Raw genomic sequence first — 25,955 nt, forward strand, 5'->3', positions numbered from 1 at the left:
GGAGACATGTTACTGAGGATCTGAAAAATCATAAAAATGATTCTTGAAGCAAGAAAAAGGGAGAAAAACGAAAAAAAAAGGGGAGAAAAGAAAACGAAAAAAAAAAGAGAAAAAGAAAAAGAAAGAAATAAAGTTGTGATCCAAGGCAAAAAGAGTGTGCTTAAGAACCCTGGACACCTCTAGTTGGGGACTCTAGCAAAGCTGAGTCACAATCTGAAAAGGTTCACCCAATTATGTGTCTGTGGCATGTATGTATCCGGTGGTAATACTGGAAGACAGAGTACTTTGGGCCACGGCCAAGACTCAATAAGTAGCTATGTTCAAGAATCATCATACTTTACTAGGAGAATCAATAACACTATCTGGATTTTAAGTTCCTAAAGAAGCCAACCATTCTGAATTTCAAAGGATAGAGTGAGATGCCAAAACTGTTCAAAGGCAAAAAGCTAAAAGCCCCGCTCATCTAATTGATACTGATCTTCATAGATGTTTTTGGAATTCATTGTATATTCTCTTCTTTTTATCTTATTTGATTTTCAGTTGCTTGAGGACAAGCAACAATTTAAGTTTGGTGTTGTGATGAGCGGATAATTTGTACGCTTTTTGGCATTGTTTTTAGTATGTTTTTAGTATGATCTAGTTAGGTTTTAGTATATTTTTATTAGTTTTTAGTTAAAATTCACTTTTCTGGACTTTACTATGAGTTTGTGTGTTTTTCTGTGATTTCAGGTATTTTCTGGCTGAAATTGAGGGACCTGAGCAAAAATCTGATTCAGAGACTGAAAAGAACTGCAGATGCTGTTGGATTCTGACCTCCCTGCACTCGAAGTGGATTTTCTGGAGCTATGGAAGCCCAATTTGCGCGCTCTCAACGGCTTTGGAAAGTAGACATCCTGGGCTTTCCATCAATATATGATAGTCCATACTTTGCCCAAGATTTGATGGCCCAAACCGGCGTTCAAATTCACCCTCAGAAATCCCAGCGTTAAACGCCGGAACTGGCACCAAAATGGGAGTTAAACGCCCAAACTGGCACTAAAGCTGGCGTTTAACTCCAAGAGGAGTCTCTACACGAAAATGCTTCAATGCTCAGCCCAAGCACACACCAAGTGGGCCCGGAAGTGGATTTTTATGTCATTTACTCATCTCTGTACACCCTAGGCTACTAGTTCTCTATATATAGGACCTTTTACTATTGTATTTTCATCTTCTGATCTTTGGATCTTTGGATCATTTTAGAGCTTTTGATCATGTTTTTATGATTGAACCCTCTTTGGGAGGCTGGCCATTCGGCCATGCCTAGACCTTGTTCTTATGTATTTTCAACGGTGGAGTTTCTACACACCATAGATTAAGGTGTGGAGCTCTGCTGTACCTCGAGTATTAATGCAATTACTATTGTTCTTCTATTCAATTCCGCTTGTTCTTGTTCTAAGATATCACTTGTTCTTCAACTTGATGAATGTGATGATCCGTGACACTCATCATCATTCTCACCTATGAACGTGTGACTGACAACCACCTCCGTTCTACCTTCGATTGGGTGAATATCTCTTGGATTCCTGATACACGATGCATGGTTGATCGCTTGACAACCGAGTGCTCGCCTGACAAACGAGCCAGCCATTCCGTGAGATCAGAGTCTTCGTGGTATAGGCTAGAACTGATGGCGACATTCAAGAGAATCCGGAAGGTCTAACCTTGTCTGTGGTATTCTGAGTAGGATTCAATGATTGAATGACTGTGACGTGCTTCAAACTCCTGAGGGCGGGGCGTTAGTGACAGACGCAAAAGAATCACTGGATTTTATTCCGGCCTGATCGAGAACCGACAGATGGATAGCCGTGCCGTGACAGGGTGCGTTGAACATTTCCACTGAGAGGATGGGAGGTAGCCACTGACAACGGTGAAACCCTTGCTTAAGCTTGCCATGGAAAGGAAGAAGAAGGATTGGATGAAGACAGTAGGAAAGCAGAGAGACAGAAGGAAAGGCATCTTCATACGCTTATCTGAAATTCCTACCAATGAATTACATAAGTATCTCTATCTTTACCTTTATGTTTTATGCGTTTATCACCATACCCATTTGAGTTTGCCTGACTAAGATTTACAAGGTGACCATAGCTTGCTTCATACCAACAATCTCTGTGGGATCGACCCTTACTCGCGTAAGGTTTATTACTTGGACGACCCAGTACACTTGCTGGTTAGTTGTGCGAAGTTGTGTTTATGCCATGGTATTGAGCACCAAGTTTTTGGGGCCATTACTAGGGATTATTTGAGTTTTGAAAAGTATTGATCACAATTTCGCATACCAGGTGTATATAGGGGTGAAGGGAGGGTTGGGATTCGTTCATTAGGGTTGGTTTGGGGGCGGAAAGTGTTTGAATTTGAAAGTGAGGTCGGTAGGGGGTTTTGGGGAAGAGATATGGAGGTGATTGGTGAAGAGGTGATGGGGAAGAGTGAATGAGTTTATTGGTAAGGGGTATTTGGGGAAGAGTGTTGTGGGAGGGTAGGTGGGGATCTTGTGGGATCCATAGATCCTGACAGGTCAAGGATGTATCATCCCTGCTCCTATTAGGCGTACAAAATGCCATTGCTGTGTAATCCTGGCGTTTAATGCCAGACTGCTGCCTGTTTTTGGCGTTAAACACTAGCTTTTATTCCTTTCCTGGCATTAAACGCCAGGCTGCAACCTATTTCTGGCGTTTATCTCCAGATTGTTGCTTCTTTCTGGTGTTTAACGCTAGTCTGGTGCTTGTTTCTGGCATTTAACGCCCAGAATGGTGCCAGACTGGGCATTAAACGCCCATTCTGCTACCCTTTCTGGCGTTTAAACACCAGTAAGTTCCTCCTCCAGGGTGTGATATTTTTAATGTTATTTTTTATTTTTCTTTAATTTTGCAATTATTTTTGTGACTCCACATGATCATCAACCTAAAAAAACAAAATAACATGAAATAAAAAAATTTGGGTTGCCTCCCAGTAAGCGTTTCTTTAATGTCAATAGCTTGACAGTGGGCTCTCATGGAGCCTCACAGATATTCAGAGCATTGTTAGGACCTCCCAACACCAAACTTAGAGTTTGACTGTGGGGGCGCTTTGGTTGACTCTGTAGTGAGAGAAGCTTTCCTTGCTTCCTCTCCATGGTTACAGATGGAGATCCTTGAGTTTTAAACACAAGGTAGTCCTCATTTAGTTGAAGGACCAACTCTCTTCTGTCCACATCAATCATAGCCTTTGTTGTAGCTAGGAAGGGTCTTCCAAGGATGATGGATTCATCCTCATCCTTCCCAGTGTCTAGGATTATGAAATCAGCAGGGATGTAAAGGCCTTTGACCTTTACTAGCACGTCCTCTACCTGTCCATAAGCCTTTTTCATGGATTTGTCTGCCATCTCTAATGAGAATGTGGCAGCCTGTACCTCAAAGATTCCCAGTTTTTCCATTACAGAGAGTGGCATTAAATTTATGCCTGACCCCAGGTCACACAGAGCCTTCTCAAAGGTCATGGCCGTCATGGTGCCTATGGTACAGGGAATTAGGAATTTACCAGAATCCTATTTCTTTTGAGGTAAAGTGTGCTGAACTAAGGTATTCAGTTCATTAATGAGTAATGGAGGCTCATCCTCCCAAGTCTCATTACCAAATAGCTTGGCATTTAGCTTCATGATTGCTCCTAAATACTGGACAACTTGCCCTTCAACAATGTCTTTATCTTCTTCAGAAGATGAATAGTCATCAAAGCTCATGAATGATAAAAGGAGGCTCAATGGAATCTCTATGGTCTCTAGGTGAGCTTCAGATTCCTTAGATTCCTCAATTGGAAACTCCTTTTTGTCCAGAGGACGTCCCAAGAGGTCTTCCTCACTAGGATTCACGTCCTCCTCCTCCTCTGTGCATTTGGCCACACCAAGTAAGGTTATGGCCTTGCACTCTCTTTTTGGGTTCTCTTCTGTATTTCTTGGGTGAGTATTAAGAGGAGTTTCAGTGACTCTTTTACTCAGCTGGCTCACTTGTGTCTCCAAATTTCTAATGGAGGACCTTGTTTTATTCACGAAACTTAGAGTGGTCTTAGATAGATCAGAGACTATATTTGCTAAGCTAGAGAGGCTCTACTCAAAATTCTTTGTTTGTTGCTGAGAGGATGATGGAAAAGGCTTGCTATTGCTAAACCTGTTTCTTCCACCATTATTAAAGCCTTGTTGAGGCTTTTGTTGATCCTTCCATGAGAAATTTGGATGATTTCTCCATGAGGGATTATAGGTGTTTCCATAGGGTTCACCCATGTAATTCACCTCTGCTATTGCAGGATTCTCAGGATCATAAGCTTCTTCTTCAGAAGATGCTTCTTTAGCACTGTTGGATGCATTTTGCAATCCATTCAGACTATGAGAAACCATATTGACTTGCTGAGTCAACATTTTGTTCTGAGCCAATATGGCATTTAGAGCATCAATTTCAAGAACTCCCTTCCTCTAAGGCGTCCCATTATACACAGGATTCCTTTCAGAAGTATACATGAACTAGTTATTTGCAACCATGTCAATGAGTTCCTGAGCTTCTGCAAGCATTTTCTTCAGGTGAATAGATCTACCTGCAGAATGGTCCAATGACATCTTAGACAATTCAGACAGACCATCACAGAATATATCCAGGATGGTCTATTCTGAAAATATGTCAGAAGGACACTTTTTGGTCAGTTGCTTTTATCTTTTCCAAGCTTCATAGAGGGATTCACCTTCTTTTTGTCTGAAGGTTTGAACATCCACTCTAAGCTTACTCAGCTTTTGAGGAGGAAAGAACTTGGCTAAGAAATCCATGACCAGCTTATCCTAAGAGTTCAGGCTATCTTTAGGTTGAGAGTCCAACCATACTCTACCTCTATCTCTTATAGCAAAAGGGAAAAGTATAAGCCTGTAGACCTCAGAATCAACCCCATTGGTCTTAACAATATCACAGATCTGCAAGAATTCAGTTAAGAACTGAAAAGGATCTTCTGAGGGAAGTCCATAAAACTTGCAATTCTGCTGCAACAGAGAAACTAATTGAGGCTTTAACTCAAAATTGTTTGCTCCAATGGCAGGGATTGAGATGTTTCTTCCATGGAAGTTGGAATTTGGTACAGTAAAGTCACCAAGCATCTTCCTTGCATTATTATTGGGTTCGGCCATGTTTCCTTCTTTTTCTAGATTCTCTGTAAGGTTTTCTCTGAATTGTTGTGCTTTAGCTTCTCTTAGCTTCTTCTTCAGAGTCATTTTAGGTTCATGATCTGCTTTAACAAGAATGTCCTTGTCCTTGCTCCTGCTCATATGAAAAAGAAGATAACAAAAAAGAAGAGAAATCCTCTATGTCATAGTATAGAGATTCCTTTATGTGAATAGAAGAAGAAAAGAATAGAAGAAGGAGGGGAAAAATTCGAACACAGAGGAGAAGAGAGGGTTCGAATTTTTTAGATGAAGAGAAGTGTTAGTAAATGAATAAATAAATAGAAGGAGACGAGAGAGAGAGAGAGAATTCGAATATTAAAAGAAGATAGAGGAGAAATATTTTTATTTTTATTTTATTTATGATGTTAGTTTCGAAAAATAGGAGAAGAAATAGAATAAAATTAGAATTTAAAATAATTAGTTAAATAAAAAGATTTTTGAAAAAGGGGAAAGTGGTTTTCGAAAATTAGAGAGAGAAAAGTAGTTAGGTGGTTTTGAAAAAGATAAGAAATAGTAAAACAAACAAAAAGTTAATTAGTTAGTTGAAAAAGATTTGAAAATCAATTTTGAAAAGATAAGAAGTTAGAAAAGATTTTTGAAATTGATTTTGAAAAAGATATGATTTGAAAAAGATATGATTGAAAAGATATGATCTTGAAAAGATATGAATAAAAAGATATGATTGAAAAGCAATTTTTGAAAAAGATTTGATTTTTAAAATTAAAATTGATTACTTGACTAACAAGAAACTAAAAGATATGATTCTAGAAATTAAAGATTGAACCTTTCTTAACAAGAAAGTAACAAACTTTAAATTTTTTGAATCAATCACATTAATTGTTAGTAAAGTTTTCGAAAATGATGAAATAAAATTAAGAAAAAGATTTTGAAAATCAATTTTATAAATTTTCGAAAATAATAAAAAAATGAAAAAGATTTTATTTTTGAAAAAACGATTTTGAAAAGATAGAATTTTTGAAATTGAAATCTTGACTTGACTAACAAGAAACAACTTATTTTAAAAATTTTTGACTAAGTCAACCCAAAGATTTTGAAATTTATGAGAGAAATAAGGAAAATATATTTTTTGATTTTTTCATTTTAATGTGGAAAGAGAAAAATAACAAAATGACTCAATACATAAAAATTTTGGATTAAAACAAATGATGCATGCAAGAACACTATGAATGTCAAGATGAACACCAAGAACACTTTGAAGATCAAGATGAACATCAAGACTTATTTTTGAAAAATTTTCAAGAAAAGAAAAATATGCAAGACACCAAACTTAGAAATTTTTAATGCTTAGACACTAAGGATTCAAGAATGCATATGAAAAACAAGAAAAGACACAAAACAATAAAATGTAAAGATCAAACAAGACGACTTATCAAGAACAACTTGAAGATCATGAAGAACACATGCATGAATTTTTCAAAAAATATTTTTAGAAAATTATAAAAAAATGCAATTGACACCAAACTCAAAAATTGACACTAACACAAACAAGAAACACAATATTTTTGGATTTTTTTATTTTATAATTTTTTGGATTTTTCGAAAATAATTTTGGAAAAACGAAAAAGAAGAAAAATTTTTAAAAGATTTTTGAAAACTTTTTGAAAATAAAATAATGGTTAAAACAAGAAGAAAATTACCTAATCTAAGCAACAAGATGAACCGTCAGTTGTCCAAACTCGAACAATCCCCAGCAACGGTGCCAAAAACTTGGTGCACGAAATTGTGATCTCAATGGCGCCAACAACTTGGTACGCACAATTGTAATCTCAACTCTTTTTCATAACTTCGCACAACTAACCAGCAAGTGCACTGGGTCGTCCAAGTAATAAACCTTACGTGAATAAGGGTCGATCCCACGGAGATTGTCGGCTTAAAGCAATATATGGTCACCTTGTAAATCTCAGTTAGGCGGATTCAAATGGCTATAGAGTTTTAATAATTAAAAGATAAATAGAACGTAAAATAAAGATAGAGGTACTTATGTAAATCATTGGTGGAAATTTCAGATAAGTGTATAGAGATGCTTTATTTCTCTTGAATCTCTGCTTTCCTATTGCCTTCATCTAATCCTTCATACTCCTTTCTATGGTAAGCTGTATATAGGGCATCACCGTTGTCAATGGTTACTTCCCATCCTCTCAGTGAAAAGGGTCCTCTACGGTTTCCCGCATGGCTAATCAGCTGTTGGTTCTCGATCGTGTAGGAATAGGATTTACTATCCTTTTGCGTTTGTCACCACGCCCTACAGTCATGAGTTTGAAGCTCGTCACAGTCATCCCATCTCAGATCCTACTCGGAATACCACAGACAAGGCTTAGACTTTCTGGATCTCAAGAATACTGCCAATGGATTCTAGCTTATACCACGAAGATTCTAATCTCACGGAATGGAAGGCTCTATTGTCAGGAGAGGCAACCATGCATCGTGGACCAGGAATCCAAGAGATACACACTCTAGCTTTCACAGGTAGAACAGAAGTGTTTGTTAGGCACGTGTTCATAAGTGAGAATGGTGATGAGTGTCACGAATCATCACATTCATCAGGTGAAGTGCGAATGAATATCTTAGAATTAGGATAAGCATGAATTGAATAGAAAACAGTAGTAATTGCATTAATACTCGAGAAACAGCAGAGCTCCACACCTTAATCTATGGTCTGTAGAAACTCCACCGTTGAAAATACATAAGAACAAGGTCTAGGCATGGCCGAATGGCCAGCCTCCCCAAATGGCATATGAATTCGAAAATAGGGAAAAAGACCTAGGTCTAAGGACTATACATCCAAAGATCTGAGTACAATAGTAAAAAGTTCTATTTATACTAAGCTAGTTACTAGGGTTACAGAAATAAGTAAATGATGCAAAAATCCACTTCCGGGCCCACTTGGTGTGTGCTTGGGCTGAGCATTGAAGCTTTCACGTGTAGAGGCCTTCTCTGGAGTTAAATGCCAGTTTGTAACTTGTTTCTGGCGTTTGAATCTGCTTTGCAACTTGTTTCTGGTGTTTAACGCCAGAATAGGGCAGAAAGCTGGCGTTAAACGCCAGTTTGCGTCATCTAAACTTGGGGAAAGTATAGACTATTATATATTTCTGGAAAGCTCTGGATGTCTACTTTCTAATGCAGTTGAGAGAATGCCATTTGGACTTCTATAGCTCCAACAAATCTAATTCGAGTGCAGGGAGGTCAGAATCCAACAACATCTGCAGTCCTTTGTCAGCCTCTGAATCAGATTTTTGCTCAGGTCCCTCAATTTCAACCAGAAAGTACCTGAAATCATAGAAAAACACACAAGCTCATAGTAAAGTCTAGAAATGTGAATTTTTCTTAAAAACTAATAAAAATATACTAAAAAGTAACTAAATCATACTAAAAACTATATAAAAATAATGCCAAAAGCGTATAAATTATCCACTCATCACTTGTATCTTTCCCAAGCTCCATAGAGGGATTCACCTTATTTCTGTCTGAAGGTTTGAACATCCACTCTAAGCTTGATCAGCTTTTGAGGAGGAAAAAATTTGGCTAAGAAAGCCATGACCAGCTTATCCCAAGAGTTCAGGCTATCTTTAGGTTGAGAGTCCAACCATATTCTAGCTCTGTCTCTTACAGCAAAAGGGAAAAGCATAAGCTTGTAGACCTCGGGATCAACTCCATTAGTCTTAACAGTATCACAGATTTACAAAAATTCAGTTAAGAACTGAAAAGGATCTTCTGATGGAAGTCCATAGAACTTGCAATTCTGTTGCATCAGAGAAACTAATTGAAGCTTAAGCTCAAAATTGTTTGCTCCAATGGCAGGGATTGAGATACTTCTTCCATGGAAGTTGGAAGTTGGTGTAGTAAAATCACCAAGCACCTTCTTTGAATTATTATTATTGTTGGGTTCGGCCATTACTTCTTTTTCGAGATTCTCTATAAGGTTTTCTCTGGATTGTTGTGCTTTAGCTTCTCTTAGCTTCTTTTTCAGAGACCGTTCAGGTTCAGGGTCATCTTCAACAAGAATGTTCTTGTCCTTGCTCCTGCTCATATGAAAAAGAAGAAGGCAGAAAAGGAAGAGGAATCCTCTATGTCACAGTATAGAGATTTCTTTATGTAAGTAGAAGAAGAAAAGAATACAAGAATAATATAAAGGGAAGACATGAAGAATTCGAACACAGAGAGGGAGAGAGGGTTCGAATTATAAGAAGAAGAGAAGAGTGTTAGTGATTAAATAAATAAATAGAAGAATATGAGAGAGAGAGAGTTTCTGAAAATAATTAAAAGGAAAAGAAAAATATTTTTGTTTTTATTTTAAAATTTTGTTAGAATTCAAAAATTAAGAGAAGAAATAGAATAAAATTAAAATTTAAAACAATTAGTTAATTAAAAAGAATTTTAAAAAAGAAGTTAATGATTTTCGAAAATTAGAGAGAAAAAAGTAGTTAGGTGGTTTTGAAAAAGAAAAGAATTTTAAAATCAAACAAAAAGTTAAGTAGTAAATTGAAAAAGATTTGAAAATCAATTTTGGAAAGATAAAAAGTTAGAGAAGATTTTGAAATTGATTTTGAAAAAGATATGATTTGAAAAAGGTATGATTGAAAAGATATGATTGAAAAGATATGATTAAAAAGATATGATTGAAATTTATTTTGAAGAAGATTTGAAAAAGAAATTTAGAAAGATTTGATTTTGAAAATTAAAGTTAATGACTTGACTAACAAGAAACTAAAAGATATGATTCTAGAATTTAAAGGTTGAACCTTTCTTAACAAGAAAGTAACAAACTTGAAATTTTTGAATCAATCACATTAATTGTTAGTAAAGTTTTTGAAAATTTGAAATGAAATTAAGAAAAAGATTTTGAAAAACAATTTTTAAAATTTTCGAAAAACATGAAAGAAAAGATGAAAAAGGTTTGATTTTTGAAAAGGTTTTGAAAATATAGGATTTTTGAATTTGAAATCTTGACTTGACTAATAAGAAACAACTTATTTTAAAAAAATTTTACTAAGTCAACCCAAAGATTTCGAAATTTATGAGTGAAATAAGGTAAAGATATTTTTTTTTGAATTTACTGAGGAAAGAGAAAAATGGTCCTCTACGGTTTCTGTACGGCTAATCAACTGTCGGATTTCTCGTCTTGGATGAAAAATACCAGGCACAGCTACCGCATGGCTAATCAGCTGTTAGTTCTCGATCGTGTCGGAATAAGATCCAATGATCCTTTTGCGTCTGTTACTACGCTCCACAGTCGCGAGTTTGAAGCTCGTCACAGTCGCGAGTTTGAAGCTCGTCACAGTCATCCCTTCCTACATCCTAATCGGAATACCACAGACAAGGTTTAGACTTTTCCGGATCTCAGGAATGCTACCAATTGATTCTAGCCTATACCATGAGGATTCTAATCTCAGATTCAGATGCCCCATTGTCAGAGGGGAGTCGATGTGAATCATTGATTAGAAACCCAAGAGATACACACTCTAGCTTTCGCAGGTAGAACGGAAGTGGTTGTCAGGCATGCGTTCATAAATTGAGAATGGTGATGAGTGTCACAGATCATCACATTCATCATGTTGAAGTGTGAGTGAACATCTTAGAATAAGAATAAGCTTGAATTGAATAGCAGAACAATAGTACTTTGCATTAATACTCGAGGAACAGTGATAAACCCATATTTTGTGGTATATTTTGTGCTTAGTTTAAGTGATTTATTCAATCCTTCACCCACTTATTCATATTATTAAATGGTTTTACTTTCCCTTCCTTATTATGTGATGTATGTGAAAAACACGTTTCCTATGCTTTAAGATTAATTATTTTAATTACCTTTATTTCCATTCGAAGTCGTGATTAGTGTGTTGAGTAGTTTCAAATCTTCTAAGGCAAGAATGACTTAAAGGATGGAAAAGGAAACATACAAAAATGGAAGGAAAGCGTAAAACAGAGTTTTGGAGAAATTGGCATCCACGCGACCGCATGGACGACACGGCCGCGTGCCAAGCGTGAAGAAGCAGCGACGCGACCGCATGACTAACGCGACCGCGCGCCTAAAGAAGAACACCTATGACGCGACCGCATGACCGACGCGACCGCGTGACAAAGAAAACGCCAATCGACGCGACCGCGTGACCCACGCGGACGCGTGACAGAGGCCACGCACCAGAAATTGCAGAAAATGCTCATAGCGGATTCTGAACCCCTTTTTGGCCCAAATCCAAGTCCAGAAGGCATAGACCAGAGGTTATGAAGTGTGAGAATGCATCCATTCAGGGAGTCCTCGAATTTTTAGTCACTTTCCATGATTTAGGTTTAGTTGGAGAGATGTTCTCTCCTCTCTCTCTTTAGGATTAGGATTTAGGACTTCTCTTAGTTTTAGGAGCGACTCTCAATCCCAGGTTCAATGTTCTTTTACTTTACATTTATCTCTTATTTTCAAATACTTGAATGCTTATATTAGTTAAGTTGCCTATTTGGCTTATGCCACATTCATGATGATTTTCTTATTTAATGATATTTGAAGTATTTCAGTTTAATATTGCTTTCTTTTGTTTATGCTATTGATTATTCCCAATCTGAAGACATTTTTTATTCCAGCAGATTTAATTTCTTTTCCTTTTGGTCTTGGTTAAGAAATCAGTAACTCAGGAGTTATCTTAGCTCAACATAATTGATAATTGTTATCTTTGCTAATTGAACTGAACTTCAATAATCCCAACCTTTTCTTAGGAAATAAATAGGATTCGAAGGTCAACTAATTAGTCCCTTGACTTTCCTTTGCTTTAGCAAAGGTTAACTAAGTGGAATTAAGATTCAACTTTCATTATTATTGATAAGAATAACTAAGTCTAGACATCCAATTTCTCATACCTTGCCAAAGGGTTTGCTTTACAGTATTTATTTATTTTAATTGCCATTTAAATTATCTGCCATATTCATTCCTCACTCTCAACCCCAAAATACACTTTTTCGTAACTGTTCCGAGGGTTACCTGAAACTGTAGGTCGATCTCGGTCGAGATCTTCAGTGTTGGTCGAGCCGACGTGTCCGGCAGGTGTATAGCGGTTGGAGCTGGTGTGTCCGACTTGTGGAACTGAGAGTGCTGCTGATCCTTTATCACCGAAGGGTGGGGTGTACCTGCAAGGGACTCCGATGCTTAAGTTAGCAAGGGTATTAAGCAGGTATTGAGTAGAATCAGAGTATGAGTTATACCTGGGTGCTCCAGTGTATTTATAATGCTGAGATGTGGTCTTCTATGGATAAGATAAGTTAGTTATCTTATCTTATCTTTATCTTATCTTTAAGTGAGGTCATCTTATCTTCAAGGGAACCGCCCTTCTCTCTGTAGGCTTAGGCTGCCTTAGGATTTGAGGCGTGTTCCTCTATTTGGGCCCTTCTTTGGGCTTTCCTGGGGACTTGACCGAGTTCTTTTGGAAGAGGTTGGTCGCTTTGTCTGTCGAACATCCCGGGTCGGACACCTCGACCCAGGGAATGAACAGTGCCCCTGCTTGAGCTCGGTCTTCTTTTTTGAGGTCGAGTCCTTGACTTCGGTTCTTTTTTGGTGAAGCCGAACTCAAGCATTTTGTCGATTCCTTTGTAGCAGCTTTTGAATGTAGAACGTTTCCTCTAAAAAGTGCGCACTTTTATATCGGTGCTTTGGGAACGTGCGAGGGTTTAATGCTTTCCTTAATTTTAGCATTAATTGCCCCGTTTCCCTTTTGGCTCTTTATTTTGATTTTGAAAGCCCAGAAACGGTTTCTCTTCTTTCGCCTTTTTCATAACTTCTTTTCTCCGCTCTCTCCACTCTTCTGTTTTTGCAGCGTCGCTTTGGCATTTCTGGAGCTTCTATTTTTGCCTAGAGTTTCGCGTTTCTCCCTGCGACATTACCCTTTGTTCGCGTTCTTTCCTTTGCTTGTGAGGAGGCATTCCCAGATTCCGTCTTCCATCTTCAGTTTTCTTTTGAAGCTTGCTGCTTTTTCCAGGTTGGTACTAACTTTCTTGTTTCTTTCACAGCTTCACTTTTAGTTTTTTGGCGAAGCTTTGACTTTACATGCTTGAAAGTTCGAACCTTTTTGTGATCTTGCGTTTGTTTGTCGCTGTAAATGTATTTTCCTTGGCTTACTTGCGTTCTTTTGGCATTTCCGTCGAGGCTTTCTAGGGTTTTTGTTGTTTGCTTTTGATAGAGAATCTGCATCTGTTCTTCGCTTTGATTGGTTGCTTTTTGTTTCTGATTTTGAGAAAGTTTGTACCTTTAATGATTTCTACTTGGCGCGCTTTGACGTTTAGGAACACTTTTTGTTTGGTAAACTGTGATGACTTTATGCTTCTGAAAATGTTTGCTTGTTTGAAGTCTTTGTTTGAGAAATGCTGGGGTAGGAGCTGTAGATTTTCCTAGAAACCTTACTTGATTATTGCCTCCAAAGGATGCCCCAAGGCTTTTGGTTTGAGTCTTGGGGTTTTCCTTTTCTGTTTGTTTCGCCTGTATCGTATTGAGTTGTTTTCTCCCTTGTTCGAGATGTTTTTAGTAACCCCATCTTCTTTTCTTACTTGTAGGATTAGTTGGCCTCATGTCTTCTCGCAATAACATTGTAGATATGTCTTCCAGAGTTCCCGAGGGGATGTCCGATTGGCTGGACTCCCTTGTTTTGTTGTGTGTTTCTGTTGTGGATGCTGAGGTTTGCACAGAGCTGAGGAAGCGCCATAGAATTTGTCGTATCAATGCTCGTGAAGAGGATTACGAGCTTATTGCTCCTGATTCTGATGAGAGGGTTTGTTTTCCGACTTCCATTGAGAGGGAACGTCCCTTCTTCTATGCCTATGAATACTTCTTCAGCCAGTTGAATGTTACCTTTCCTTTTACTACTTTTGAGACGGACCTGTTGTGGTCGTGTAATATTGCTCCATCCCAGCTTCACCCCAATTCCTGGGGTTTTATTAAAATTTTTCAACTTCTCTGCTGTGAATTAGATGTAACACCGTCCCAGACTCTTTTCCTTTATTTGTTTGTTTCCGCCAAACCTGGCGGTTCTTCAAAAAAGAAAGCTTCTTTGGTTTCCTTCAGGTCCGCCCAGGGCCACAAAGTTTTTGCTATGTATGATGAGTCCTTCAAGGACTTCAAGAATTATTTCTTTAAGGTTTGTGCTATCAAGGGGGCCCCGCCCCTTTTTTCTTGATGAAAATGATGAACCTTCTTTCCCTCTGGAGTGGCAGAGGGATGTGAGAGTGTCTCGCTATACCTGGGAGATGCTTGATGATGTTGAGCGTGCTTTTGTTGTTGTTCTTGAGGATCTGTGGGGGAAACCACCCTATCTTGATACCAAAAGGTTTTTGAATGACCCGTCCTTGGTTCGGACCGTTTTGGGTATTTGTCTGACTTGTCCTTAATATTTGCTTCTTAATTTTTTCTCCTCTTGTTTGTGACCGTAACGCTTTGCTGTGGCTAATTCTATATTTGTAGAGATGTCAAAGAACAATGACTCCATGAAGGCCTTCAAAAGGGCAAAGAAGGCAACTGCTTCTCTGAACATCTCGGTCAAGGTGGCCGGCGAGGGATCGTCACAGGTCCCAGTGAAGCCTCCTGTGCCGAGTTCCCTTGGGCCGAGGAAAGTAATTCCTACTCCTCGGTTTCATCAGGTCGATCCTCCTCAGACTTCTGCCGTTGCTTCTGGTGTCCCTCCCTTAAAAAAGCAAAAGACATCCGAGCCCTTCAACCTGGATGCCCCGGACTTTGATGCTATCGAGTTTGTTGACCAGCAAATTGCCCCCTATGGTGGGCTTTCCATGGATGACATGTCTCTTCTTCGGCATCTGGATTTTATCACCAAAAGTAGTGTGAAGATGGCTCATATGGGTGTGGCTATTTTTCGAACAGTTCAGGGGATTCCGATTCATGCCACAAAATCCTTCATGGAGGAGGCTAAGTTGGAATTTGATCGAATCAAGGGTTTGAAGGAGGAGTTGGAGGTGAAGTTGGCGAAGGTGGAGAAGGAGCTGGAGGGTGAGAAGGCCAGCTCTATTGCCCTGGCTACTTCTTTGAAGTTGGCTGAGGACATGGCCCTGAAGCGTAAGGATAGCAATGTCTCAGCTTATAGGGAATTAATGCGCCTCCGGGATGAGTTGGAAACTACTCGGGCTAATTATGGCGAGCTTTAGGGTCACCTTGTGGGCAGCGTAACTGTTGCCTCCGAGAACCTAATGGAGCAGTTCCGAATTGTTGCCCCTGATGCCGACTTGACTCTTGTCAGCCTGGACAATGTTGTGAGGGATGGTAAAATTGTCCCTGATGACCAGGATGATGATGATGCAAACCCTCCCCCAGTGCCTTCTCTTAAGGTGTCGACCTCCTCGGTTCCTCCCGTTACGTCTGATCCAGATTGCCAGATTCTGAACCGGGATGATGGAAATGTAGATGCTGTGCCCCTTCAGACTCGCCCTCCTTCTCCCCGTACTGATGCTGCCGGGAAGGCTCCTGATCTTAGCTGATATTTTTTCTGAATATTTGTGTAAATAGCCTGATTTGTGGGCTTTTGAACTTGTTTTTGTGAATGATGTTTTATTGACTGTTGATACTCTAGTTGCTATTTTTAGCAACTTATTTTGAAAACAAAATGGTTTCTCTGAGGTTGATTTCGGTGGCCTCTTTGAAGCTTTATCATACTATGCTTCCATTGTTCTCTAGCAGCGTGTCTGTCGGAATCTCGCTGCTTGGCCTCTTTAGATCGCTTTTATACTTTTTTGTTTGTAGCTTGGATCCTTTTGAGGTCATGACTTGTGGGGGATCCAACTTGTTTTTCGGTTTCCTTGCTTTTGTTTTGTACTTTTAGCGCCTTATAACCGATTTCTTTTATGTTGGTCCCCTTCTAAGTTACTTTTGTAATCCTCTTTTCTGGGCCTTTGCCAGGTCTCTTTAAGGGATTACTTTTATAACTTATCTTTGTAGGAGACCGACTTCGTTAGGTCGATTTCTTCTAAGTTGTTTTTGTAATCCTCTTTCTTGGACCTTTGGTAGGTCTCTTTCAGGGATTACTTTTACAACTTGTTTTGTAGGAAACTGACTTCGTTAGGTCGATATCTTCTAAGTTGTTTTTGTAATCCTCTTTCTTGGACCTTTGGTAGGTCTCTTTCAGGGATTACTTTTACAACTTGTTTTGTAGGAAACCGACTTCGTTAGGTCGATCACTTCTAAGTTGTTTTTGTAATCCTCTTTCTTGGACCTTTGGTAGGTTTCTTTCAGGGATTACTTTTACAACTTGTTTTGTAGGAAACTGACTTCGTTAGGTCGATCTCTTCTAAGTTGTTTTTGTAATCCTCTTTCTTGGACCTTTGGTAGGTCTCTTTCAGGGATTATTTTTACAACTTGTTTTGTAGGACCGACTTCGTTAGGTCGATCTCTTCTAAGTTATAGCAATTCCTCTTTAATAGGGTTGGCCAGACCTCTTTCCAGGGATTTGCTAATAACTTGGACTGGTTTGATCCTATTTTTTAATATTCGGCCAGTCTTTTTTAAGTTATTATATAGCAATCCATAAGACCTCGTCAGGTTCTTTTTTCGGGATCACTTTCGATAACTTCTTACATTATTCTGTGTTCATCTTTTGCCGATTTGTAGATTGTGGTTTCTGTCCTGGTTTAATCGACCTTTAGGTGAATCACGTTTTCACCTTTGTCGGTCGATTATTCCTCTAAAGATCGTATAGTGAATCTGTTCTTCACTTCTTGTTCGATCTGTTGCTTTATAATCGGTCAATGAATGCTTCAGATTAATGCGTCTTGAGCATTTGTAGAATATCTGAAATGTTTTTTTATTTAAAGAAAGTGCAAATATATACAGGCGGAAGTTTTTTATACCCTTAAGTCGGATTAAATCTCAATCTTGATGCCTCATTAAAAAACCTTTTCAGGAAAAAGAGTGCGTCTTATGATGAGACTTTTATCTAACTATAGTACCTTCTCAGGTTACAAGCGTGCCATGATCTGGGGAGTTCTCGTCCCTCGAGTTCGGACAGTCTGTAGTAGCCCTTCCCAAGTACTTCTGTGACTCGGTAGGGTCCTTTCCAATTAGCTGCCAGCTTTCCTTCTCCAGGTCGAGTTGTTCCAATATCATTTTGGATTAAGATGAAATCGTTCTCTGCGAAATCTCTTAGCACTACCCTCTGATTATACCTGGAAGCCATTCGTCGCTTTAATGCCTCTTCTCTGATCTGAGCTCTTTCTTGGATTTCTGGAAGTAGGTCGAGCTCTTCTCTTTGGAGTTGAGAATTTGTTTGCATATTGTAGTGGACTACTCGAGGAGATCCTTCTTCGACCTCTATTGGAATCATTGCCTCCACTCTGTATGCTAGTTGGAATGGTGATTCGTTCGTAGTGGAATAGGGGGTCGTCCGATACACCCATAGGACTTGTGGAAGTTCCTCGGCCCAAGCCCCCTTTGCTTCTTACAGTCTACGCTTCAACCCGGCCAATATGACTTTGTTGGCCGCTTCGACTTGTCCATTGGCTTGGGGATGTTCAACTGAGGTGAACTAGTGTTTTATATTCAAGTCGGCCACTAACTTTCTGAAGCCTGCATCTGTGAATTGGGTGCCATTGTCTGTGGTGATGGAGTATGGGACCCCAAACCTTGTAACATTGTTCCTATATAGGAATTTCCGGCTTCTTTGAGCAGTAGCATTGGCTAGGGGTTCTGCCTCGATCCATTTCGTGAAATAGTCTACTCCTACTATGAGGAATTTTAGTTGTCCCGATCCCTGTGGGAAGGGTCCGAGAAGATCGAGTCCCCATTTTGCAAATGGCCAGGTGAGGTCACGCTAATGAGTTTTTCTGGTGGGGCGATGTAAAAGTTGGCATGCTTTTGACATGGTGGACATGTCTTTACAAATTCTGTAGCTTTCTTTCGCAGAGTTGGCCAATAGAATCCTGCCCGGAGTACTTTTTTGGTGAGAGCTTGTGCTCCGAGATGGTTGCCACAAATGCCGCTGTGTACTTCTTCCAAGACTTCTTTTGTATTGGATGTCGGGATGCATTTTAATAATGGTGTTGAGATCCCTCTTTTGTATAGGATGTTGTTTATGATAGTGTAGTACTGTGCCTCCCTTTTTAACCTCTTTGCCTCCCTTTCATCTGTGGGAAGCGCTTCTGTTTTGAGGTAGTTAATTATGGGGTTATTCATCCTTGATCCCGACCTGTTATGGCTAGAATTTTTTCTTCTTCCGATATTGATGGGTTCTGTAGTTTTTCCTGGATGAGGCTTCTATTGTTGCCCCCTGGTTTGGTGCTGGCTAGCTTTGAGAGCGCGTCAGCTCGGGCATTTTGCTTGCGGGGTATGTGGCAGATCCTATATTCTCCAAGTTGTCCGAGCTGTTCTTTGGTAACGACTTGTGAGTCACTGTAGATGTTGAGTTTCTGAGCTCCAACTTCCCTAGCCAGCTTCAAACCAGCTAATAACGCTTCGTATTCCACCTGGTTATTTGAGGCCGGTAATCCGAATTTCAGGGAAAGCTCAAGTTGGGTTCCTTGGTTGCTTTCGATTATCACACCTACACCGCTTTCGGCTTTATTTGAGGAACCGTCCACGTATATGTTCCACTCTATGGGGATTTCTGTGGTGTCTGTGAATTCTGCAATGAAGTCGGCTAGGTATTGTGATTTGACGGCTGTCCGTGCCTCGTATTGGAGGTCGAACTCAGACAACTCGATTGCCCACTGTAGGATTCTTCCTGCTAGATCTGTTTTCTACAGTATTCCTTTTATGGGCTGGTTGGTCCGAACTTTGATGGTGTGCGCTTGGAAGTATGGGCGGAGTCGTCGGGATGTGAGTATCAAAGCATAGGCGAACTTCTCTATTTTCTGGTAGTTCAACTCTGACCCCTGTAGTGCTTTACTAATGAAGTAGTCGAGTTGTTGTCCCCCTTCATCTTCTCTAATTAGTGCTGAGGCTATTGTCCGACTTCCTACAGCGAGATATAGTATGAGTGGTTCCCCCTTTCGTGGTCGAGATAGGATGGGGGGCTGTCCCAAGAATTTTTTAAAGTCTCGGAAGGCTTGTTCACATTTCGTTGTCCATTCGAAAATTTTTCCCTTCCTTAAGGTAGAGTAGAAGGGGAGGGATCTTATTGCTGACCCTGCTAGGAATCTAGACAAGGCCGCCAGTCTCCCATTGAGTTGTTGGACTTCTTTGACGCAGGTTGGGCTTTTCATGTTGAGTATGGCCTGGAATTTATCTGGATTTGCCTCGATTCCTCTTTGTGTGAGCATGAAGCCCAGGAATTTTCCTGCCTCTACTGCGAAGGTGCATTTAGCCGGGTTGAGTCGCATGTCGTGCTTCCGTATGGTGTTGAACACTTAAACCAAGTCGGTTAGTAATGTTTCTTCACTTTGTGTCTTTATCAACATGTCGTCCACATAGACCTCCATGATTTTTCCGATGTGGTCTGAAAAGACTTTATTCATTAGCCTTTGATAAGTGGCTCCCGCATTCTTAAGGCCGAAAGGCATTACGATATAGCAATAATTTGCTTTTGGTGTAAGAAACGAGGTCTTTTCTTGATCCGGTGGATACATTGGAATCTGGTTGTAGCCTGAGTATGTGTCCATGAATGAGAGATACTTATATCCTGATGAGGCATCGAGTAGAGCATCGATGCTTGGGAGTGGATAAGGGTCTTTTGGGCAGGCTTTGTTGAGGTCGGTGTAGTCGGTGCACATTCGCCACTTCCCATTTGACTTTTTCACCAAGACGACGTTTGCTAGCCATAGTGGGTATTTAACTTCTCTTATGAACCCTGCCTCTAGTAGTGCCTGTACTTGTTCTTCTACAGCTTGAGACCGGTCTGGCCCAAGTTTTCTTTGTCTTTGTTGTACAGACCGGGATCCCGGGTAGACTGCCAGCTTGTGGCTCATTAGTTCGGGATCTATGCCCAGCATGTCGGCAGCTTTCCATGCGAAGAGATCAACATTATCTCGTAGAAACCGTATTAGCGATTCTTTTGCGTCTCTTTTCAGGATTGTGCCAATATTAGTTGTTTTGTCCAAGGTATCTCCGATCTAGACTCTTTCTATTTCTCCTTCGGGTCGTGGGCGGAGTTCTTCTCGTCTCTGATCTCCGCCGAGTTCGATCGTGTGGAACTTTCCTCCTTCGCCTCGGAGATTCAGACTTTTGTTATAACAGCGACGCACCATCTTTTGATCTGCTTTTGTTGTAGCTATCCCTTCTGTAGTTGGGAATTTCATACATAGATGTGGAGTTGAAACTATTGCTCCGAGTTGATTTAACGTTGTCCGACCTATTAAGGCATTGTAGGCTGAGCTTACGTCGACCACGATATAATCTATCTTAAGTGTTCTGGATTGGTTCCCCTTTCCGAAGGTTGTATGTAACGATACGTATCCCAGTGGCTGTAATGGATATCCCCAAGTCCGAACAGGCTGTTTGGGTATGCTCTTAGCTCTTTTTCTTCTAAGCCGAGTTTGTCGAAGGCAGTTTTGAATAAGATGTCGGCGGAGCTTCCTTGCTCAATTAATGTGCGGTGGAGGTTGGCATTTGCCAATATGATTGTGATGAACATGGGGTCGTCGTGTCCTGAGATAATTCCGGATGCATCTTCTTTGGTAAACGTGATTGCTGGGATGTCTGGCACCTCTTTCTTGCCTTCGACATGATACACTTCTTTGAGGTGTCGCTTGCGGGATGATTTGGAGATTCCTCCTCCAACAAATCCACTGTGTATCACGTGGATATGTCTTTCAGGTGTACGGGGTGATCGTTCAGATCGTCCGACATCTTCATCCTTTCTTCTTTTTCTTAGTTCTTCGTCCCGGTTGGCCAGGAACCGATCTAGTTTTCCTTCCCTAACTAATTTCTCTATGACATTTTTCAAGTCAAAGCATTCGTTGGTGGAATGTCCTCAGACTCGATGTACTCACAGTATTCGTTCCGATTTCCTCCTCCCCTTTTACCTTTAAGCGGCCGAGCTGGGGTATTTTTTCGTATGGCAGACTTCTTTGTAAATATCTACCAGGGATACCCTAAGAGGGGTGTAGTTATGATATTTTTTATTTTCTCTCCAGAGCGATCCTCTTTTTTCCTGGATTCTTTATCTTTATCTCGGTAGGCAGAACCGAACCTCGAGGCTTCCCCAAGTCGAGAATTCTCCTCCATGTTGATGTACTTCTGCGCCCGTTCTTGTACTTCGTCTAGGGATGTCGGGTACCTCTTTGATATAGATTGGCTAAAAGGTCCTTCTCGTAGACCATTTATGAGACCCATGATGGCAGCTTCTGTTGGTAGACTTTGTATATCCATGCATGTTTTGTTGAATCTTTCCATGTAGTTGCGAAGGCTCTCCCGATCTCCTTGCTTGATCCCTAGTAGGCTGGGTGCGTGTTTAGCTTTGTCCTTTTGTGTGGAAAATCGGGCCAGGAACTTTTTGGCCAGGTCATTGAAACTTGAGATGAATTTTGGAGGTAGGTTGTCAAACCATCTAATGGTTGTCTTGGTAAGAGTTGATGGAAAGGCTTTACAGCGAACTGCATCTGAGGCGTCAGTGAGGTACATTCTACTTCTGACGTTGCTGAGATGGTGGTTGGGGTCCGAGGTGCCGTCATATAGAGTCATATCCGGAAGTTTGAAATCTTTTGGGATTTTGGTCTTCATAATTTCCCTGGTGAATGGATCTTAATCTTTCTGAAAGCTATCCTCTGTGGAGGGTCGTGTAGCTTTAGTTTTGAGATCGGCTTCGAGTTTCATAAGCTTATCTTCTAATTCTCGGCGCCGCCTTATCTCCCGACGTAGATCCTCTTCTTTTTCGCATTGATGTTGGGCTTTTTTCTCAAGTTGCTTCAATCGATTTTGAAGTGCTTCTATCGCCCCGGGATTTGATGAATTTTTGTCTCCATTGGATTCCGGAGTATCTTTAAGTATAGCATCCGTGTTCTTGTGTGGCGTTCTATCTTCTAAACCTGAGTCGTGGTTGTTGTCATGGTTGTCCACCATGGTGTTGGGATGACTTCCAGGTTCCCCGGAAACGGCGCCAATGTTCCGAGGATTACCTGAAACTGTAGGTCGATCTCGGTCAAGATCTTCTGTGTTGGTCGGAGCCGACGTGTCCGGCATGTGTATAGCGGCCGGAGCTGGTGTGTTCGACTTGTAGAACTGAGAGTGCTGCTGATCCTTTATCACCGAAGGGTGGGGGGTACCTGCAAGGGACTCCGATGCTTAAGTTAGCAAGGGTATTAAGCAGATATTGAGTAGAATCAGAGTATGAGTTATACCTGGGTGCTCCAGTGTATTTATAATGGTGAGATGTGGCCTTCTGTGGATAAGATAGGTTAGTTATCTTATCTTATCTATATCTTATCTTTAAGTGAGGTCATCTTATCTTCAAGGGAACCGCCCTTCTCTCTGTAGGCTTGGGCCGCCTTAGGATTTGAGGCGTGTTCCTCTATTTGGGCCCTTCTCTGGGCTTTCCTGGGGACTTGACCGAGCTCTTTTAGAAGAGGTCGGGTTGTCCTGACCTGAAGAGGTCGGTCGCTTTGTCTGTCGAACATCCCGGGTCGGACACCTCGACCCAGGGTATGAACAGTAACCAACAATAAGAACATACCTCCCTGCAATTCCTTGAGAAGACGACCCGAGGTTTAAATACTCGGTTATCAATTTATTTAGGGGTTTGTTACTTGTGACAACCAAAACGTTTGTACGAAGGGATTTCTGTTGGTTCAGAATCTATACTTACAATGAAACTTTATAAAATTCTTTACTAGCAAAAATCCTAACGTCAAAATGGCACCGTTGCCGGGGAATTGCAAACGTGTGCCTTATTATTGGTTATTGTAAATATTTTTTATAAAGAAAAAAATATTTTTTCTTTTACTTGTTTATTTGTTTTCTCTCTTCCCTCTTATTTCTGATAGCTATTATGAATTCTCACCACTCTCGCTTTGAGTTTGGTTCTAATTTTGTTGCAAGGAATGGAAGCTATAACAGGACTATGCATCAAGGTCTAAGCAATCAAAGATGGATGGAGCCACGAGGATCTGATCAACCCTGTAGGCAACAACATCCTCCTAGATATCACGGACAAAGACCATTTTACAATGCATGCCCAACTGATAGATTTGGTCGACCGCCTTGTAGCTACCAACAAGCCCCACCCTGTGCTCAAAGACCATCCTTTCAACACAACCTCAATCCACCATACTCACAAGCTTCTTTTCACCATTCACTACCACATGATCCTTATCCACCCCAACACCAATCCAATTACTCCCAAGAACCACCACTCCCCCATACACCATGCCCATATCCATCAAAGCCAGAATCACCGGTTTGCCTCGAAGAATCAGTAAACCGATTTAATGCAACCCTTCATCAATTGGAGCAAGCAATAAATCAATTATCTTTCAGACGTTCGGACACTCAACAGACTCCCATGGCTTCATGTGGAGAATCTAATAAAGAATGTGTTGTGGAGAAGACACGAGAAGCTCCAGTGGACAGCATAGAGTATAACTTCGTACTGGAACAAGTAGAGGATGCTGTCATTATAGAAGAGGAAGAGTTGGTTGAAGATTTAGGAGATGCTGAACCTCCATGGGAACATAGAATCATGGAAGACTCCGTCGAGGATGCTACAATTGACGCTGAGGAGGATTTTGCACCGCCTCCAATGCAAATATCTTATGAAGAACTGAACGAAATAACCCAAGACGCAGGTTTCCTTGATGATGATGATCACGAGTCCTGTTCTCTTAGTGACGAACTTGCATCCGCAAGTGAATTCTTTTGAGACAGAAGAATCTTCCTCGAGTAAAGATGAAGATGATGCTAAGGTAGATTTTTCTCAACCTCCAATATATGACTTGAGCGATGATGAGGGAGAAATTGAAGACTCTGATCAAGATATGGTTGAAGTGGAAGAAATTTGCAAAGAAATGGAAGAATTCACAGAAAATTATAAGGGAGTAGAAATTACAGAACCACTGGAAACACCTATCCCAAGGCCTTTACCGCCCAACACAAACTACAAGTGGGTAAAATCCTTGCCTTTTATCTTCAATCTTCCACTTGAATATGGTTTGCTTGAAACAGATGGCCAGCTTAGAGCTCTCTGCGGCTTTAAAGTAAAAGGGAAATGGCTCGCACTCAGAGCTGGTGTACAAGGTTCAATAAGGTTCCATGCTTCAACTCGAAGTGCGAAGATTGGTATCATGCTCAATTGAATGGATCACGGAGAACGTTTGGTCGCCGTGGTGAGAATCTACTTTTTAAACCGCCCGGATGGAATCATGTAGATCAAGACGGAGGCAGATTTAAAAGCAAAGCTTGGGATCATGGATCCTATCCTGACATTCGTCATCTCGGGAGCCTGAAAATTTGTTTGAAGCTGCTCAGAAGCTTTACATGCCTAGTTTGGGACCCCGGAGGCTATTGGCATTCCAAGCATTGGTGGAGATTTCTGGATGAATTTAAACATAAGCCGCCATAACAGGAAGCTCAACCAATGTCCAACTTAAGGACTTTAACCAAAAGTGCTAGGTGGGAGACAACCCACCATGGAATGATCGTCCCTTTTTCATTTTTTATTTAGCCTTATTTGTCTTCAAGTTTTATTTTATATTATTATATTGAACCTGGAGTTTTGCATATCATTCATATTAATCATTGCATTCTGCATACTGCATATTTGCATCCCTGAATAAAAAAAAGAGCGTGGGACACGACCGCATCACTCATGCGATCGCGTCAGTTGCGATAAAATACCTCCCACGCGACCGCGTCAATCACGCGGTCGCGTGACCTGGAAATCAGCGTAAAAGATCCAACGCCCAGAAAATTGGGCTGGAATGGTGCGGCCATTGTGCGTTTCGCACAAAACACCCACGTGATCACGTCCCTGACGCAATCGCGTCACATGCACCTACACTAATCCCACGCAGATTGCACACCACCCCAAAGGAGACAGAGAGTTATGCTAACACGACGCTGGAATCGTGCATTTAGCACAATTTCAAGCGACGCGATCGCATGCCTCATGCGATCGCGTCACCCCCTCTTGTATCCGCTCTACGCGATCGCGCGACCTAAGCAATCGCGTCAACCCCATTTCACCCCAGCCACGCGACCGCGTGCTCCACGCGATCGCGTGGATTCAAATTATAACCCCCCCTGTCACGCGAACCCTATCAGTCGCGCCCCCCTCCCAAAACCCTCTCCCCCCTCTCTTCCTCTCCCCCCTCTCTTCCTCTCCACCACCCAACCACCACCCAGCCACCACCACCGGCCACCACCGCCCTCGCCGACCACCCAGAACCCACCGCCACGCCACCCCCTTCCTCCTTCCCCCTCTTTCTTCTTCTCCTCTCTCCTCTTCTCCCTCCACTGCCGCTGCCCCTTCTGCGATCGCCGTCCACCGCACCGCCACCAGCAGCGCCACCTCCAACCACCACCACCCTCAACACCCGTCCCAAACCTTTCCCTCCATTCCCCCTAACCTTACCGAAGACCCTGCCCCCTAACCAGCCACCACTGCCGCTGTGTCTCCCTCCTCTGCTGCGACAGCCACCACCACCTTCACCCCCAGCCGCCTCTCTGCCCCAATCTCCTTCTTTGGCCTACCAGGTTCCGCATCACGTCACCCTTCTATCCGTTCGTAGTTACTTCATATTTTTCTGTTTTTGTTCATATTTAGGCTAGTTAGATATGCATGTTGTAGTGGATTCTAGGTTGTTAGGTAGCCTAGGATGTGGTTAG

This window comes from Arachis hypogaea, chromosome 1 (genome assembly GCF_003086295.3).
Source record: "Arachis hypogaea cultivar Tifrunner chromosome 1, arahy.Tifrunner.gnm2.J5K5, whole genome shotgun sequence".
Taxonomy (NCBI): Eukaryota; Viridiplantae; Streptophyta; class Magnoliopsida; order Fabales; family Fabaceae; genus Arachis; species Arachis hypogaea.